Source organism: Pongo abelii, chromosome 2 (genome assembly GCF_028885655.2).
Source record: "Pongo abelii isolate AG06213 chromosome 2, NHGRI_mPonAbe1-v2.0_pri, whole genome shotgun sequence".
Taxonomy (NCBI): domain Eukaryota; kingdom Metazoa; phylum Chordata; class Mammalia; order Primates; family Hominidae; genus Pongo; species Pongo abelii.
The window spans coordinates 116,786,147-116,805,697 of record NC_085928.1 but is presented as its reverse complement, the minus strand read 5'-3'; the positions used below and the strand labels follow the sequence as shown (position 1 = coordinate 116,805,697).

The 19,551-nt window shown below is 44.1% G+C and overlaps 1 protein-coding gene across 2 annotated transcripts in view; it reads left to right on the top strand.

Moving 5' to 3' along the window:
• Nucleotides 1-19,551, top strand: part of ITGA9 (integrin subunit alpha 9) — a 387,085-nt gene that overhangs the window by 269,618 nt on the left and 97,916 nt on the right. The gene's annotated exons all lie outside the window — the stretch shown is intronic.

Below are 19,551 nucleotides of genomic sequence, written 5' to 3'. Positions count from 1 at the left end.
GTACCTGTTTTAACTCTTCTAGTGACAGCAGTAGAAAACCTAAACTGGTGTAGGTAAAAGAGAATGTAGGGTTTTGCAAACTGAAAATACCTGGGGTTGGCTTCGACCACAGCTTCTGGTTGGACCTGTGAAAGTTGTCATAGTGTCTCTTTCTCTCCCTCCATCTGTCAGCTTCTCTTCCTCCTTTTGGCTTCATTCTCAGACAGGCTCTCTGTCTCTTCAGGGTGGCAAAATGGTTGCCAGGCCACAGTGAATAAATAATCTCATTTCCTAAAAGTTCTTGCAAAAATGTCATAGAGTCTGATTGGTCAATTGGGTTAAGCCTGGGTTGCATGCCTACCTCCTAACGGGTTGGGAGTGAGGTGGAGTGGGGAGGGGATGGCTCCCCAGAGGGAAGGGTAGATGGATGTGGGTGGCAAGAAACATGTCTGCCATGGTATTTTTATCCTCATTTACCAATGAAGTGTTGGCACTCAGAGCAGGCAAGTAGCTTGGCCAGAGTCTCACAGATAATAGCAGGTGCAGACCCTCATCCTCCTGCCCTGCTAGTGTTGATGAAGGACGAGGGTCTCACCATTCCAGTCCTTGGCCCTGAGTGCTCTGTGGCCATCTTCCACTTAAAGCTCTAGGACAGACCAGCAGCTCTGGAAGTGACTGGGTTAAAACCCCACCGGCTGAAGACAGTGGCGTGGGACGATGGCTCGCTGATGGGAGACAGAATTTCTGTCTCTCCTCTCAGAAGCCCTTTGAAGAACTCAGCTGTCTGGACAACAAAAGTGGGAGCTTTTGTTGTCTAGAAGTTCATGTGACCTTTCCTTTCACCTTTTAGTGCTGCCTAAGTGTAAGATTTAAGCACAGCATTCTTTTCCCATGTGTCATTTTTCAGCAGTTAAAAATCCATCAGCTGAGGCCACACAAAGTTGGTGCTCCCTTCTCCACCACCCCTCAGCTAGAAGGTTCAGCGGAAGGGACTGATGCTGTCTCCAGATGCAGACTGGGGCATGGATTGAGCCACAGAGGGAGCAGGGAGGAGGGTCTCAAATTAAGAAGACAAGATACAAACACTCTCTCCAAATAAGCAGAAAGTCTGAGCGTGGAACTGAGCTGGTTGGAGCTGGGGAGAGGGTGCGGGAGGTACTTTCAGCACTCCCTTGTGAGATCATGGAACAGGGCAGGAAATCTGAACCTGCTGCCAAAGAAAACTTGCTTTGCCTTTTGTAAAAAGCCTGTTGAGCTTTCTTCACAAGGGAGCTGCTGGTGGGGACTCACAAATGGGCATGCTGCCTGCCAGCAAGGGTCTCCTGGACAGCCCTAAAGGCCCGGGCTGCTCTGCTTGCAGCCACACGGCTGTTTCTGAGCTGAGGATGACCCTCCAGGTGGCTGAGATTCCCTCCAATCTTTTTATTTCTGGTTGGGAAACCCCACACAGACCAGAGTCTGTCTCACGATTTAAAAGGCTGCATGCAAAACATTTCCTCCCCTGGTAGAAATGCTGCATTGAGCCACAGCCCTCCCTCTGCAGCCTGTGCAGTGTCAAGGGGACAGTGGCTGCATGATGATATACCTAGCAGGATGTCCCCATCAGGATAGTCACAGGGATGAAACAAATGCAGGAGCCATGGAGCCAAACTGAACTGGGTTGGAATTCCAATTTCAGCCACTTAATAGTTACATGGATATTGGCAAGTTGCCTGAGTTCTCAGAGGCTTGATATCCTCATCTGTAGGGTGGGAAGTATGAGACCTACCTCACGGTATCAGTGTTAGATAAGACAGGGCAAAATGATGAAGGTACTCTGTAAATGTATGGCCATTCCCTCCTCCTCTGGGTTCCTTTCCAGCACTTCCTTACCACAGCACCATTCTCAAGTTTTCTAGCCCCATTTATTTTAGAAGGGGAACCGGAGGCAGCTTGGAGGGAGGTAACATCTGAATGTCGCGGTGACAGCTGGTGGCTGGTGAGGAGTCCACAGGTCAGGGGCAAGGGGCCCTGCAGACTTCTCAGCATCCCCTGCTCAGAAGGGGCTCTCAGAGTCCATGGGCTCAGCAGGCTGATTCTTCCCCTCTCCTATGAGACCGTCCTCCATGTGGGTCCCATCCAGGAAGCTGCTTCCCTCCCAAGGGAAGGAAGCCACCAGTGTTTCTAGAATCTACATCAGTGCCACTCAAAGCGTGGTCTCCTGACCACCAGCATCCACACCAGCTGGGGCCTGGTCAGAAAAACAACCGTGGGCTCCTCCCCAGATCTATTAAGTCAAACTCTGGGGGGAGTCCCAGCAGTCTGTGTTTTAGCAAGCCTCCATGACTCGAATGTGTGCCACAGTTGAAGAGCCACTGTGCTACGGGCAGGTTATCCCAGAGCAAAGGAAGGAAAACCTCCTCTGCACAATGCACTCTGAAGGCCCCACTGAATATGGGCATCTGTGAGGCAGCATGGGACCTGATCACTCTACCGTATATAGCTGTTGTGTGACCTTGGAAAGTTCCCACACCCTCCCTAGGTCTCTGTGTCCTCATCTGCAAAATGGAACAATCATAATACTGGTAGGGTTTTTGAGAAGCATCAATCTGTTCATCCTAGCAAAATGTTTAGCAAAATGCCACGTGTTCAGAGTTCAGGACAGGTTAGCTCCATCCTGTTAATGTTGAGGCAGCCACCCAGGTTAAGGATCTCATTCTGAGAGTGGCTTTGAACAGCTTGAGAATCTACAACTGTAGGTGACAGAGCAAAGAGAACTCTTGAAAAGTTTCTCTTAGAGCCTAATAGCAATAACCATTACCATGGTGGCGGCCACCAGCGTAACTCATTATATCATTCCAGCAACACTGTGGGTTAGGAGTTACTACCTGTATTTTTACAGGGAGGTACTTAAGGCACCACTTGGTAAGTGGTAGAGCCAAGTCAGTTTGAAAAAAACATAATCATTGTGCAATGACAATTTGAGACATTTTCAGGGTCCCGGTTCCATCCCCTAGGAAACTGTAAAGAGGAGAGTGGCTTCAACCTGCTGTTCAGGGCCTCTACCCTCATTCCCTGGAGCCTGGTTTGGACAGTGTGAGAGGCATCCTTCCCAAAGCAGACAAAGAGAAAACACATGGGAATGGTAATTAAATGAGTCCATGTTTAAGGGGCACTTAAGTGGATTAAAATCAATATGTAGTCACGTAAGTCTGCTAAGCCATCCTTAATGTTTGGCGGGTAGATTTCCTTGTTTAAAAGATCCTGGTTTGCTTGAAACTGGCTGCCCCATTGAAGCATGAGATAGGATGAGACATTCCCAGGACCTGGAAGACCACTTGCTCAGAGTCTGAAATGTTTACACTGCCTCTGACTGGCATCTCTATACCAGAAAGGAGAAGAGGGGGACTAGATGTTTTTGTATGATAGTCTCTTTCCTGCTATCTTAGGCTGAGTTCCCTAAAACAAAATCCTGAGATAAGACATCATGTAAAAATAATTTGTTAGGAAGTGTTCTCAGGGGAATGGGAAGTAGAGCTTCAAAGGGAAGGAGGCCAAACAAGGATGTGATATCAAGCAAAGTCCCCAGGAGACAGAAAGAAGGTGGGTGACTTTGGCACCATCTAAAGTATAGGTCACATCTCACTGTCCCAATCAGGGACAAAAGAGCATGGCTGAGGATTCCCCCAAGGGGATGTGAATTCTCAAGCACTTCCATCTCTCCATGTTCATGCAAAGAAGGTGCCAGCAGCCCCGTGGCCTTCCTCCAACAAAAGACACACAGGTGCTGGCATCTGGGGAGTCAATGTGCATGGTTGTGCATGGTAGAGACCCCTGGATGGAGCTCCGTGATGTGGGATTTACATCCCGCCCATACTCTGCTGTGAGAGAGATGGTGTGCAGCCAGTCCAGCCATCTGAAGCAGAACGAAAAAACGGTATGGAAAGCAAGGCACCTGAAAAAATTTTCAAAGGGAGAAAAAGAATGAGCAAAACTATCCTGTAGAGGAGAGAGACATTGAAAATGACATATACAGACACAGAAAAGGTTGCTCAGTCAACAACTTCTGCAGGGTCAAAGCATGGGAAATAATCAGTAAATGGCCAATTTATCTCTCCCTCACAGCCAAGCCAGCTCCTAACATAATTGGAAGTTTAATATATTCCAACAAGTTCAGAACAAGCATACTAGATCTTAAGGCAATCTCATGGCCCTGCAGTTCATCCTTTTTTTCAAAGAAATTAATTTTCAAAAAATGACTCTATTGAGATTGAATTTAGAACTTATCCATTGCCATAACCAAAAGCAACCCTTACTATTTGTATGTGCAAGTCGTTTTGAACAGCTGGCCCATTAACTGAAAAATGTCAAAAACAAATATAGGAGAAAAGTAAGATAATCCTGGAAGGCAAAGCCTGTCTCCCTATATTGTTCTTAAAAATACAAAAGGAACACATAACTTCATCATTTAATTATATTAGCAGGTCCTTCATTCAGTGCTCTTGTGAAACTGTCTTGCCCTTGATCTATTTGCGTATTGATCACTGAGGTTCTTGGCATCGGGCTTTTCCTTGATGTGTGCATGATCAGAACACACTAAGAGACAGCCTGTGTGCTCCTTCCTGTCCTCATGGGCATTTCCTAAAGCTTCAGCCTTAAGCTGGTGTATGTTTCTCTGTTACATCAACTGCCAAGGCAATTACTTTATATCTGATATTTAATGGAAAAGCTTCTGAGGACAGGGCTATACTCACATACCTCCACATCTGGCACAGTAGATGAGCTCACTATCTGCTGAATAAGTTGGTGACAGAGCAGAAGTTCTACTCCAGCCACAAAGGCCTATTCACAGTCTTTAAGCCTGATGAAGTTCTGAATAAGTAAACCCTTAGCTACATCAGGCAGTTTATGAATGGTGTTTTTTGTTACTGTCATTTGTAATAGCTTTTGACCTATGTGTTTGTATTAGTCCGTTTTCACACTGCTGTAACAAACTACCTGAGACTGGGCAATTTATGAAGAAACAGGTTTAATTGATTCACAGTTCCACAGGCTTCACAGGAAGCATGACTAGGAGGCCTCAGGAAACTTACAATCACGGCAGAAGGTGAACGGAAGCAAGAACCTTCACATGGTGGCAGGAGAGAAGGGGGGATGGTGAGGAAGTGCCACACACTTTTAAACCTTCAGATCTCATGAGAACTCACTATCACGAGAACAGTAAGGGGAAAATCCACCTCCATGATCCAGTCACCTTCCACCAGGTCCCTCCTTAAATTCAACATGAGATTTGGGTAGGGACACAAATCCAGACCATATCAGTGTGCAAATGATGAGCTAATTTTCCCACTAAAGTAAGCACTGGTATGGTACATAATAAGACTATGGTAGTCCAGTATTGGATTACATAATTTAAAGAACTAGTAGACTTTTTAGTTAGTTAAAAGGAAAGGTAAAACAATGGTAATAACAATGAGCTGTAAAATACAACCTGTGGGGTGGGAATGGGGACAGCCAATGCTTCTCTGGTAAAGGGAGGCCGGTTTCAGCCCCTGGTGCAATAGCACCCCCATGCATTCATCATGTGAGATGATAAGTGTCTTTCCTTGAACCAGTTCTTCTTCTTCCTCCCAGGCTGGGAACTTCTCCTTGGAGACAGCAGGAACTGTGTTACAAAGGCATATGGCCCAACAAAGGACACTGAGGCTACTCAATAATTATTAAATGAGAGCACGAACAAAGGAATGTAAGAAGTAACAGAAAACATACGTGTCTCACACATGAGAATTATTGTGTAGAAGCTGTTTCCCATTTAAGACAAAATAAGAAACACTTGTTGAACGAGTAGATGGGCTTCCTCTGGGAGCACAGCAGGTGGGCACCCATGTTGGAGCCAGCCATGGTCTGCAGAGTTCATTTCTCTGAGTCCCTGCCCCAGGGCCACATGACACAGAAGGCTCCAGACAACTGACTCAAAGGCAGAAAGGACCATAATACCAGGGTTCCTCAGTCCTCACCAGCATAAGAATCCCAGGGAAGGCATTTTTTTTCTCACATACTCTAGGTTTCAATCTCTTAACTTCAAAAATGGCAGTGGCTACATTAGCCCTTGGGACCAGTGTTTCAAAGGCTAGTGTAGAACACTTGCCTAGGATGATTCAAGATCCAGGTTTCCTGACTCTGCTTCTGCTGTAAAGAATCCCACTCTGGAGGCTGGGGCCTGCAATCTGCATCTTTAACAAGCCCACCAGAGAATTTCAATGCAGTTTCACTTTTGAGGGTTTTTAACTTGAGTGTCCATCAGAACCACCTGGGGAGCTTTCAGCAAATGCGTGCCGACGCCACATGCATTGATTCTGTGGCCACACAGAGGGGCCTGCATCTGGGTCTTTTTTACAAAGCTTTTCATAGGATCGTCGTCATCACCTTTCCAGCACTGTTATGCAAATTGGAGAGACTCATGCCAAAGTGAAGGGCTTGGTGAGAGCAGCCAGGTCTCCTATGCAGTGATCAGCCTGCACAGCTGGGCATGGCATCGCTGGCTCCCAGGTGGTTCCAGTGCACACCCCCAGTTAAGAACCAATGAAGAACGTTGCTTGTTAACAACCTTTGAAGGCTTTTTAGCAAAAACAAAGTATCGTATTGGGATTCATCTGTGGCAGTTTGCAGAACATATCAGGGGAGAGAGCTGAATGCAAGGCATCCACCAGGAGGCTGTTTTGTGCTGGTCTAGGTAAGAGGAGATTGGAGCTGACCTGTTGAAGCAACAAAGAGAAAGGGAGGAAGGATCATCCTAGAAGTGGATACCAGTTCTTTAAGAAGAGTCCTGAGATGTACCCAGGAGTAGCAAAGTGGATATGCCAACCCGAGGGAAGAGATTAGTAAGCTGCTGCCCCCTGAGACAGGGCTCCATGAGCTGACAGGTTGATCTGTGGAGACACACTCCGAGGGTGCTAGACTAGGAAGAGGTCCTCTCAGGCCCCATCCCTTCATCTTCAGCCGAAGGAAGTTCAGCAGTAGCTGCCCCTGGCCTCTGTTCTCAGTCCACAGCTCCACCAGCCCAGTTGCTTGTGCAGAGGGAAAAGATGTGGAGAGATGCTGTCAACACCCGCCATGTCCCCTCCACCCACCCTGGAGGCCGCCTACGACAGTTCCTCTACAGGCTGAGGCCTGCCCATGTCTCTCTGGTTAGGAACTTTTTCTGGCTACAGGAGTGTGCTGCACCCAAGAGTCAGGAGGGCTGGAAGTGCAGAATAGTTAATGTCCCCAGTACAGTTTTCTACCAAGGAGAGACCGAGGAGATGGATAGATGCCCCAGCTTTCTCACCCGTTGATGACACACTTCACTACCCTCTCGTGGAGCTCCCTGAGATCACCACCCGTACAAACTGATTGCACCCCAATGCTTGTCCCAAAGTCTGCTCAGATAAGGGGCATGTGAATAGACAGGTCTTCAGTTCCAGAAAAGTGTATACTCACACAGACAATATCTCTCAAATAACATGGGCAGTGTATATATTATTTTTCTGGAGGGCAGAGGGCATCATGAGGAAGGTGGTCTTCGTGGGGTGAATATCATGTTTCCTCCAGAGAGGGCTCAGTGACATGGAGCAGTGCTTCTCAAATGTCCATGTTCACAGAGGTTAGCTTCTAACTCATCAGGTCTAGTGTGGGGCCTGAGAATCTGCATTTCTAACAGTGAGCGTGTCCAGGGACCACACTTTGAGTAGCAAGGCCTTCACAGCTTCAAGTTGCAAACCAGTTTTGAATGAGCAGAGTAGAAGGGGGTTTGTAGGTGAGAAGGAACTCTTCACCGTGAGTAGATTTCTATGAAGATTTCTGGCCAGGATTTTAGTAAGTACCTGAGCCCCTTCGAACATTTGACTCCCGCATAACCTTTTCATCCAAACACCATTCATGAATTGTTTTTATGCCATGAGGTTAAATTCTTTCCTATCATTTCAGGGGAGGTCCCCACTTGTTGAGTTTTCCATCAGCCTGTAAGGCAAAGGAAAAGAGCGATAGAAAATAAAAATAATTTGATTCATTAGATGGAATTCAACTTTGAATTCTTAGTTTGTTGACTAAGAATTTGCAGCCTCTGAGGAAATTTTTTTTTAATTGAAGAAGAGAAACTAATTTTTAAAAATCTGAGAATAATTTGTTTGTGACTATTTAACACAAGGAAAAACTTCCTGAGTGAACATCAAATACTTTAATTACTTCTTAGGCTTCAGAAGGGATGGCTTGCTAGTCTTTGTACTTTGGGCTTTCTGTTACGACTGGTTGACTTCGATTTATTATTTTATTTAGCTTATTAATTTCATATCCTGTGGTCCTGAAGAGGACAATCACCAGGATTTAGGGGAGTGTTTTTGTCTGTATTCACTTTGGAAAAATGTAAAGAGTAGTCTTAAACAGGGTTGATTCACCGCACTACAGAGGGACATGTTAGGAACGAGACAGCTTATTCAAGTGCTTTTGGATTTGTATTGGTTTTTTAAAATGTAAGATTATTTTTACTTATTTTAAATCTTTCAAAGCAGTTTCTTCCTCAGGGCCAAGTGGACTGTTTGGGAGGAGACCTCGCCGTCTCCATTTGATCACATAATTGCTTCTAATGCCAGCCAGTCTGCAACTGCCAGTGATTGGCACAGGGTTATTTCATGTGCACTTCAAATTTCTTTTCTTGCTTGCTTTTTTTTTTTTTTTTTAGGTAGATTCTCACTGTGGTACCCAGGCTGGAGTGCAGTGGTGCAATCATATCTCACTGCAACCTTCAATTCCTGGGCCTGTGATCTTCCCACCTCAACTCCCAAGTAGCTGGGGCCACAGGTGTGTGCCACCACATCTGGCTAATTTTTATTTTTGTTGAGACAGGGTCTTACTATGTTGTCCAGGCTGGCCTTGAACTCCTGGCCTCAAGTGAACCTCCTGCCTGGCCTCCCAAAATGCCAGGATTACAGGTGTGAGCCATCCATACCTGGCCTCCAAATTTCACTACCTAACTTGGGAGAGGAATTTTGCATTAGCAGTTACATGGTTCATCTGCCTCAAACATTTGACTGTAGCTTTTGCTTGTTTCACCTTTTTAAGCTTGAAAAGAACAAACTTAGAATAGTGTAGGCCTTGGCTTCCACATGGATGTTTTGACAAAATTTCAAGGAAGCAACTGGCTTGTAGTGCTTTCTTTGTTCTGCTTCTCCAAATTCCCCAAGTGCACGGGTGATCACCTCTGGTTCCCTCAGAGTGTTCATGGCCAGCTCCTTCCCAGCCTTGCTAGCCCATTGTCTGTATTTGGCATCTGCGCTGGAGTCACTATGTGCTCCAGTTCCTTAAGGATACTTTTAGTTTATCTGATCTGTGCTCCACACCTGTTCAGACTCCATTTCCATGAATGTTTTGGGAGAGGTGAGGAAGAAACCTTTTCTGCTCATTGTTGCGCGTTCCCCACCCCAGGCCCCGGGCCTCTGATCTATTCTTACATCACAACTAAAAATATTCTTAAAAATGTGAATCAGATGGTATGACTCCCCTGCTCAGAACCCTTCAGTGCCTTCCCTCTGTACTTGGAACCAAGTCCAAACTCCTGATGAGCAGCAGGGCTCCGCATGGCCTGGCCTTTCATCTGTCGCTTCCCAAACATGTGGCCTCTGGTTGGTTTCTGGAACTCACCATGCCGTTCCCCACACATGCTGGTTCTCCTGCCAGGGACATTCTTCACTCCCCCTTCATGTGCTTAGCCCCTTCTTAACTTGCAGGTCTCAGCTAAATGGTACCTCCTCAAAAGGGCCTTCCCTCCACCTATACCAGGTATAATGCTGTTTGCCTCCTTCACAATGCTTCTCACAGGCTGTGATTACTTTAAACAGGTTCATTGAGATATAGTTCAGATGCCATGCAATTAACCCTTTTAAAGTATACAATTCAGTGGGTTTGAGTATGTTTTCAGAGTTGTGCATCTATTGCCACAGTCAATTTTAGAACATTTCATTACCTCAAAAAGAACTGCCATACTTAGCTGTCGTACCCTTTCCCCTATTTCCACCAGCCAAAGGCAACCACAAATCTACTTTCTTTCTCTCTAGATTTGCCTATTCTGGACATTGTGTATAAGTGGAATCATTTATATGAAATGGAGCCAGTCCTTTGTGACTGGCTTCTGTCACTTAGCGTAATGTTTTCAGAGTTCATTTGTTTGTGGCATGTATCATACTTCATTCCTTTTCATGGCTGAATAATATTCCATTGTATGGATATACCACATTGTGTTTATTCATTTGCCAGTTGCTGGACATTAGATTCTTTCCAATTTTTGGCTATTACAAATTATGCAGCTATCAATATTTGTGTACACGTTTTTGTGTGGGCTCATGTTTTTATTTCTCTTGGGCACATACCTGAGAGTGGGATTGCTGGGTTACATGGTAACTTATATTTCACTGTTAAGAAACTGCCAGGCTACTTTTCAAAGCCACTATACTATTTTACATTCCCACCAGTAGTATATAATGGTTCCAGTTTGTCCACATCTAGTCCAGCATTTGTTATTGTTTGTCTTTTTGATTGTAGCCATTCTAATGAGTATGAAGTAGTATCTCACTGTGGTTTTGATTTAGATTTCCCTGAAGGTTAATGATGTTGAGCATCTTTTCATGTGATTATTGGCCCTCTGTATGTATTTTTTGGAAAAACTATTCAGATCCTTTACCCATTTGTTAGTTAGGTTACTTATCTTTTTATTATTGAGCTGCAAGACTTTTTAAAAATATATCCTAAAGTTCCTATTAGACATATTATTTAAAATATTCTCATCCTGTGGATTTTTTCACTTCTTAATGGTGTCCTTTGAAACATATGAGTTTTAAATTTTGATGATATCCAGATTATCCAGTTTTTTTTGCTACTTTTGTAATTATTATTATTTTTTTATTATTATTTGAGGCAGAGTTTCGATGTGTCACCCAGGATGGAATGCAGTGGTGCGATCTCGGCTCACTGCAACCTCCGCCTGCTGGGTTCAATTGATCCTTCCACCTCAGCCTCCCAAGTAGCTGGGGCTACAGGTGTGTGCTACTACAACCGGGCTAATTTTTATGTTTTTAGTAGAGACAGGGTTTTGTTATGTTGGCCAGGCTGATCACAAACTCCTGGCCCCAAGTGATCCACCTGCCTTGGCCTCCCAAGGTGCTGGGATTACAGGCATGAGACACTATGCCCAGCCAGTTATTTTTCATTTCCTTTTGAGTTTTTTGTTTTTGCCATCTCCCCGTGTAGGCTGCATGTGCTGCGATGGCAGTGCTGTGTTTGCCATTGTAGCTCCATCCCCTAGAACAGGGCGTGATATGGGGCAGCAGTCAGTGAATAGCTCTTCAGTGAGTTAATAAACAAAGGGGTTCTCAAAATGTAAAATTCTTCCTTGACTCACTAAGCAACCTTCTGATTGCAACTGCTTTCCCTTTTTGGCCTCCAAGATAGGAATTCTCTGGCCCTGCTGACAGGAGCCCCATGTTGCACAGGGCAACTATATCACTCATTGGAAATTAACATATCTGCCCTCTGACTTCAGTATTTCTCCCAGGAGCAGAGGATGGAAGTTCTTCATAGCTGGATCTGCTGTATCATTCAGAAGCTGGCTTCAGAGCCTGGGTACCTGGAAGCCTCGGGCTCACATCAAGGAAGGGAATGCCACCCAGCCTCTGGGCACACAGCTGCAACTTCCCCTGGTGCTGTCTCTTTTGGTGCTACCCTGTACTAGCCTTGTCCCGAAACATCTACCTCATTCATTTCGCCCTCTCTGATACTATGTCACTGCCTCTCCCATCACAGTGTTCCACCCAAATGAGGCAAATTCTTATCCTTTCAAGACCCACCCTAGAGTCACCTTTTTTGATATATTTGCTTTTTTATTTACTCCACCAGGCAAAGAGGGTGGCACCCTGCTATGAGCTCTTGGGACAATTTATTTAGGTTCCTTGTAGCCTGGATCATATTCAACCAATAGTTTTTCCCCCTCTATTAAAATGTGTTAATTTGGAGTCTTTGCTTACTAAATGCTGTCTCCTTTTTTTTTGAGACAGAGTTTCACTCTTGTTGCCCAGCCTAGAGTGCAATGGTGCAATCTCGGCTTACTGCAACCTCTGCCTCCTGGGTCCAAGCGATTCTCCTGCCTCAGCCTCCCAAGTAGCTGGGATTACAGGCATCTGCCCACCACGCCCAGCTAATTTTTTGTATTTTTAGTAGAGACGGAGTTTCACCATGTTGGCCAGGCTGGTCTCAAATGCCTGACCTCAGATGATCCACCCACCTCGGCCTCCCAAATTGCTGGGATTACAGTCGTGAGCCACCGAGCCCGGTCAAAATCCCTTCTTACGTGTCATTTGTATTCTCCCCGTTCTGTGTCTGACATCTTGTAGGTGTTTGTTAGATGATTGGTGAGTGAATTAATGAATGTACAGATGGATGATGGATAAGTCCTTTCAGAGGGAAACTTTGAATATGTTAAGACCCCAGGAAGGCTTATACTTGATCATGTTGCCAACATTCTGGATACAAAGAAAAGCACCCTGTCTGTGACTTCTCAGATCCCACCTGCCTCTGATCTTTCATGACCCCTGATGGATTGACTACATGAGCCTCTTTCAGAAGTTTGACTAGCAAATCAACAAAACAGTTCACCCTCTGCATCTCTGCTCAGGGATCAACAGGAGTGCTTGCTTATGTGGCTTCATTCCAGTGGGAGGTTCATATTTTCTTAGTTATGTATCGTGTACTCTTCCTTGATTCAAGAGTACCATGACTTGTGTTTGTTCTGACTCCAGGACTATCCATGAGAAACCCTCAGCCAAGAGTGTATCATCAGGGCCTGAGCAAGTGGCAGGAGACAAGGTATTTTGTGAATCTAGTACATGGAAGAGTGTGTCTTGACAGCTGGGGTCTGTAATTCATATGCTGTTCAAATGACAGGCCTTTTCCCCACACCTGTGTGTATTCAAAGCACCATGTCATTTTCTGTAGGGAGATATGCAGGGGAGTTGGGTCAGGAGAAGGAAGTTAAGATTGAAGGAGAACATGCAGAGGAGCTTTGTGAAGGAATGTGCCCAGCTCACATCCTGGCTCCATCATTTACCAACTGGGAAACCCTGGGCAAGTGATATAACTTCACATTCCAGTTTCCTCTTCATAAAAACGGAAATAAAGAGAAGCTGTACATAGAGTTTTTAGATAATAGATTTAAAACACTACCTGGCACACCGTAAACCATTACTAAGTAGAGGTTATGTACTCCATCCTACACACATCAGCAGTGGCAGTCCAGCAATACTCCTATAAGGCACATGTTATGACTTCATTTTACTGGTAAGGAACTGGAGGCTTATAGAAAGGATGGTTAATTTGCCTGACAACACCTTGCTGGTATATATCTGAGCCAATAATCAAAATTGGGACACTAATGCCAAAGGTTGTACACTTTCTATGCCGCAGGCTCGGGTGTTTTTCTTCATGGGTAGGAACTTTATGGCTCAAGCCCAAAGGATTCCCCTCTGGGAATATGACTGTTCTGGTAAGGTTCAAGCTGACTCATCATTGAGTGCTGCTAATAAAGTGTTTGCTGAGAATGTTTTCTGTTAACTCATTGAGCCAGGTTATTAAGAACCTCTGCTCACCTCTGACACCTCAGTTGATTAGGGAATTTGGGATGAAGTGCTTCCAAAATTTATCTGAATTCTAAATTAACTAAGTGAGTTAACGTGGAAGCCACTTTTACCAGCCCACAAGGGTCACACTTGTTGTGTCTGGAAGAAGGAAAGGGTCTTAGAGGAACACTAAATTGCCAGACTGACAGTCAGATGTGGAGACACCAGGGTCATCTTCGGTTTAACAAACACATGTCAGAACTGGAAAGTTGGAAGTCAGACTTCAAACTCTACCAGCACTGAGCATAAGCAGGTCACTGACCACAAAGATATTCTGTTCCCAAAGAGCACCATATTCGTGGTCAAGTAAGGCCTGAGTCTAGACTGACATCAAATGCTTGTATGATTAGGAGGAAGGAGCCTGAAGGCCAAAGAGGCTCACTAATTTCATTATTCGATTCTTCCAACCACTGCATGTTACAAACAGGGCTGGAGCCTGGCTCTACTGGCCAAGCTTCCGGGGCTGGGACAGCCAAGGTATGTCTGGATGAGAGAAGTTCTTTGCCAAGACAAGCATCTCTTGTGCCAGGCAGACCAGCAAATGAGCTGCTGCTTGCAGCCCCTTCTTTGGAATCTCCCATAAGCCAAGGCCTATTCATTTAATAAATGCAAACTCAGGAGCTACTAAGTGGCAGGCTCGGTGCCAGACACTGAGAATACAGAAATGAGTACGCATAAATCAAGTATGCTTTTCATCACTGTGTTTTTAAAAATGTTAACTGATTATTTCCTGATCCTGAGAGTAATGTGCAGATGCTCCTTGAACTATGTTGGGGTTATGTCCTGATAAACCCATAGTTAGTTGAAAATATCATAAGTTGAAAATGCATTTAATACACCCAGCCTACCAAACATCATAGCTTACCCTAGCCTACTTAAACATGCTCAGAACAGTTCCATTAACCTACAGTTGGGCAGAATCACCTGGCAACACAGCCCTCCATAGAGTATCGATTGTTTACCCTGGTGATGACGTGGCTGACGAGGTGCTACAGCTCGCTGCGCTGCCCAGCATCTTGAGAGTATTGTACAGCTTTCTGCCACTTTCTACTGAATACCTATTGTTTTTACACCATCAGAAAGTTGAAAAATCTTAAGTAGAACCATCATAAGTCAGGGACTATCTGTATGTTAGTAGAAATTTTTAATTGAATCTTCTATAATCTTCAGCAAGAAACCCTGAGAATATTGAACGTCTTTACCAGACAAGGAAAAGTGGGACTGGGGAAAAGGCCAGTTATGTGAATCCTCTTAAAATAGGGTCTAAAATTTTATAATAAAAATGTATTTTAAAAGTTTTGATTGAGACTTTGCTTGAAATGCAAAACTGAAAATTATGAAATTAGGTTTATTTTATCCTGCATTTATTCAATGGCACTCAAAACATTATAATTGTCAAAGATATCTTAGACCCAAGGCAAAAGATTATTTGCTTTATTAGAGTCTTTAAAATAACAGTGCCCTAACTTCTGAAACAAAAGAAGGAATTGAGTGCTGGATAGGCAGCTTTTGAATGTGAATTTTCCTACTATTTCATAAGATAACATCCTTTGCTTCATATTTTGCCTGGTTTTCAGTACAATCACAAAAGGATCATTTTAACAATGGCCAGTTTTTTCTAAGGGCTTCTCTTGATCTTTTTTATTTAAAGCTTTGTCTTCTGAAGCATCTTAAAGTAGTATCCAGGAGAATTTTGACTCCTTCAACAGTTAACTGATCTAACTCTGACAGATCCAGATTTATCAGTGGTTTTGCAGTGGTTTTATCCATTTTTCAACATCACTTTCATTGATTTCATGAAAGTCTGCATCTTTTAGAGCAAGATTTCTGCTTCACTCTGTATTTTATTTGCATTGTATTGTAGTCAGATAATCAGATGTCTGCACTAGCAATCAGGAATATTAGATAGACAGTTTGCTTACTGGTCCGCGTTCCCAGTCAGCTGAGAGTCTCATAACCATCAGCCTTGATAAATGCTAATGTTAAGTTCTCTAAGTTAAAGCCAGTGTAGGCAATGATTGGAACGTGGAAGCAATCACAGCACAGGAGAAGCCTGGTCCCTGGAATCTCTCCCACGTGCATCCTGGTGGATACCAAGTGCCTGGCAGAAGTCATAGGCAACTCCCAACCAGAGCACTCTCCACTGACATGTTGCCTAGAGCTGGGGACAGCTTAGATTAGCCATATCTCCCCAAAATTTGTATTTTTAATTGAATTGATTTTTTAAATTGAATCCATTTTAAACATGGGATTTTATTTTTATTTAAAGAATTACCTTGTGGGTATGTCTGTGACTCTTGGGTGCCTGCCTGGCTACCAAGAAGACATGTGGCTCCATGATGACTCTGCTTTTTAAGGTTATGCTCTGGGCATGATCTGAAACCAGGAGAACAAAGTGGGTACTGGTGTTACCTTGAATGAAGGGCTCCCCTAATGGGGGAACCCTTTGCAGCCTTTATAAACTGCAGTCAGGACTGTTTTCTCTTCCTTAGTATGGATTTAAACAAGAATCATAAACATGTGAGCTTTCTCCTCATCCTCCTTTCATTGCCTTTCCCCACCTGGGAGCAAATGCCTAGGACTTTCCAAGTGGTTCTCGGTGCCAGCAGCCTCATAAGGGAAGCATATTATCTGAGTTCAGGTTCACCAGAAGCAGCACCCGAAATGGACTCTCATGAAGGGGATTTATTGGGGCAAGAGGAGTGAAGGGAGCAGAATGAGGAGGGGAAGGAACCAAACAGGCATGTGGGCTCAGCTGGAGTCTGCTTCACCCAGTCTTATGGGAGCTCTGGAACATTAATTGTACAACAGAGTTGGTCTTGTCTTGAGGCAAAGGGGACATCCTTGGGTACCCACATCAATCAGAGGCTACGGAATGCTTTTGGGGAAGGTGTCATAACCTCCCAGGCAAAGCGACTCCATTCAAGCTGTTGTACTTATCTAGTAAGGGGGTTCTGAATGGAGCACCACCAGCATCCACACAAGGAGTGGTACTGCTTGCCAAAGCCCATGCTCTGATACACCTCTGGGCCTCCTTGGAAATCACAATAGTAGAAGAGAGGGGTATAGAATTAAAAACATTTGGTCAGGGCAGTTGACATGGCCAGTATAAACAGCTATGTTGGTGCTGACAGGCAGCAGAAGGGTAATCCATGACATCCCTTCCTGTAACACCATCCCGGAGCACATGAGTCATGAACCATAAGCTCAGCTCTCTTGTTCCTAGAGATGATGTCTTTGGTTTACTCTTTTGGCCTGTCCTCACTAAGATCCAACCAGAATTTTGAAATTTTTATTTGACTGAGTAAGGTGGAAGAGAGACCAGAAATAGTTAAATAAATGCTGATATAAATGTTATGTTCTAGCATTTGGGAATTAACAAAAATAAGGTAGCTGAGCAGCTTTTGAATGATCAAAAGTACTGTTGTCTTAGGTCAAAGCTAATTAAACTGAGGTTTCCTCGAGTTCCAGAGTAAATTTTTGAAGACATTTATTTCACACATGTGAAAACTGAAGAAGTCTTTGGGGCAATAAATCTTTTTGATTTCTTTTTTTTTTTTTTTTTTTTTTTTGAGACAGTGTCTTGCTCTGTCACCAGGCTGGAGTGCAGTGGTGCGATCTCAGCTCACTGCAACCTCCGCCTCCCAGGTTCAAGCGATTCTCCTGCTGCAGCCTCCTGAGTAGCTGGGACTACAGGCATGCACCACCACACCCAGCTAATTTTTATATTTGTAGCAGAAACAGGGTTTCACCATGTTGGCCAGGATGGTCTCAATTTCTTGACCTCATGATCTGCCTGCCTCGGCCTGCCAAAGTGCTGGGATTACAGGCGTGAGCCACAGCGCCCAGCCAATAAATCTTTACTTCAAGAACAGACCTTTGACTTAAAATTAAAGCTTCTCTTCTGGTTTGAAAGGAATTCCCAGTGAGGTATTGGGCATTACAAGAGAAACTGGGAACAGAGTTAGGTAAGCATGTAATATATGTATATGTGTATGTGTGAGATACACACACACATACACTTATATATATTTGCTTATCCTGGGACACTCTTGAGAGTAATTATACCAGAATGACAGAAATGAACCAGGACTATCCCCAGGAAACCAAGAGAACTAAAGTCATCCAAGACTTTGGCTTGCTGCCTCTGATGTCCACAGGCCGATTAGCCAGGATTTAGGGTAGTGTCTACTTGGGACAATTGTGGGTGTTGCTTCTGGCAGGAGGAATATGAGGAAGAAGATGGTAGTGAAAGGCCACCTTTGGTGAATCATTAATGCCATGCAGTTCTTGAGACAGCATTTGAGAAATTATTCTCTGGTTTTCCTTATTGAAATTGCCAATGCCTGTTCTCTAGGTTCTAAGAGCAGCCCTCACACTTGCCATCACACAGCCATGTAAATACCTGTGTCTCTGCTGGGAGGTCCTCACCCCTTCTGAACTCTGAGCTCTACGAGGACAGGGATTAACATCTCTTAGATATGTTCTCTCAGTGCTGAAATGTGGTGTGTGATCCGACAACTCAGCTACCCAGTGCATGCTCAGGGCCCGTTCTGAATCCTGTGCCAGTTGCATGTTACATACATTAGCTTGCCATCCATGAGTGTTTGGGGACAAGATAGAGGAAGAAAACCTTGGGGGAAGGGTTGAGGAAAGGTGCTCCTTGATAGTGAGGACAACTTAAACAGAGGTGTGAACATAACAGCAGGCAGGGTGTGTGTAGAATAGTAGCGTATATGTGCCGTGGGGCAGGGGTGGAAGAACCACAACAGAAAAGGAAGGGCAAAAATGGAAGCTGGGATTAAGATTTGAGACTTTATTCTGTTTGCAGTGGGGAGAGACATATTTTAAGAAGCTTCCTCTGGCAGCCAGCCAAATGCACTGAAGAGGGGAAGGGAAAGCTCATAGCAGCAGCTACCAAACATCATTACCCGGCAGAATCACTAATTTTATCACTCAATAATTTTATGTATTAAAAATGCTCATCCCAGACCCTGCAGTCTCTGTGTCTACTCAGAACAGACTCATGCAATGCAATTAGAGTGTGGCCCAGGAATCTGCATTGTATTTATTTATTTTTTTTAGATGGAGTCTCGCACTCTTGCCCAGGCTGGAGTGCAGTGGCGCCATCTCTGCTCACTGCAAGCTCCGCCTCCTGGGTTCACGCCATTCTCCTGCCTCAACCTTAAAGAGGCTCCCAAGGTGATACTAATGCAGGCGATCCCGGGTCTCTGTGTGAATAACACTGGCTAAAAGCACAGAGAGATGTTAGAAAACTAATCATCATTGAGATCAGTTATATCCGAGACTGGATGCTGAAAAGATATATTAGAGTTTAGTTTTATATTTATATATCTCTTATCTTTTGTTTAATTGTATTTGGGCTTTTGGGGGTTTTGTTTCATTGCTATTTTCTAAGTAAGGGAGTATTGATGTTTAACAAACAAACAAAAATATACAAGTTATTAAGTTCCCAGCTCAATGAACTTTCACAAAATGATCAAACCTGTGTAACCTGCACTCAGAACTGCCTTCCACTTATTCCACAATTAGTGTCTTGATTTCTAGCCCCATAGATTACTTACCTTTTATCACCTTTATTTTTGGTGCATTTGATAATGTTCATAATATATTAGAATAATAAGATGTATAATTGGATAATTTAAGTAGATATATTATGGTAAATGCTCACATGTTTTTACCAGTTGGACACGAAATAAAAATATTTTTCATCCACCTGTCTAAATGCCTTGAAATGTTAGTCTGAGCTGAGATGTGAGTCTTGGAAATTGGAGGACCTCTGTACCTTCTCTTCCAAAATCTGTAAACATACTGTTTCTGCTTGGAAGTCTTGATTTGCTTTCAGTGACTCTGAGAAGCCCTGTGGTTTGTGAAG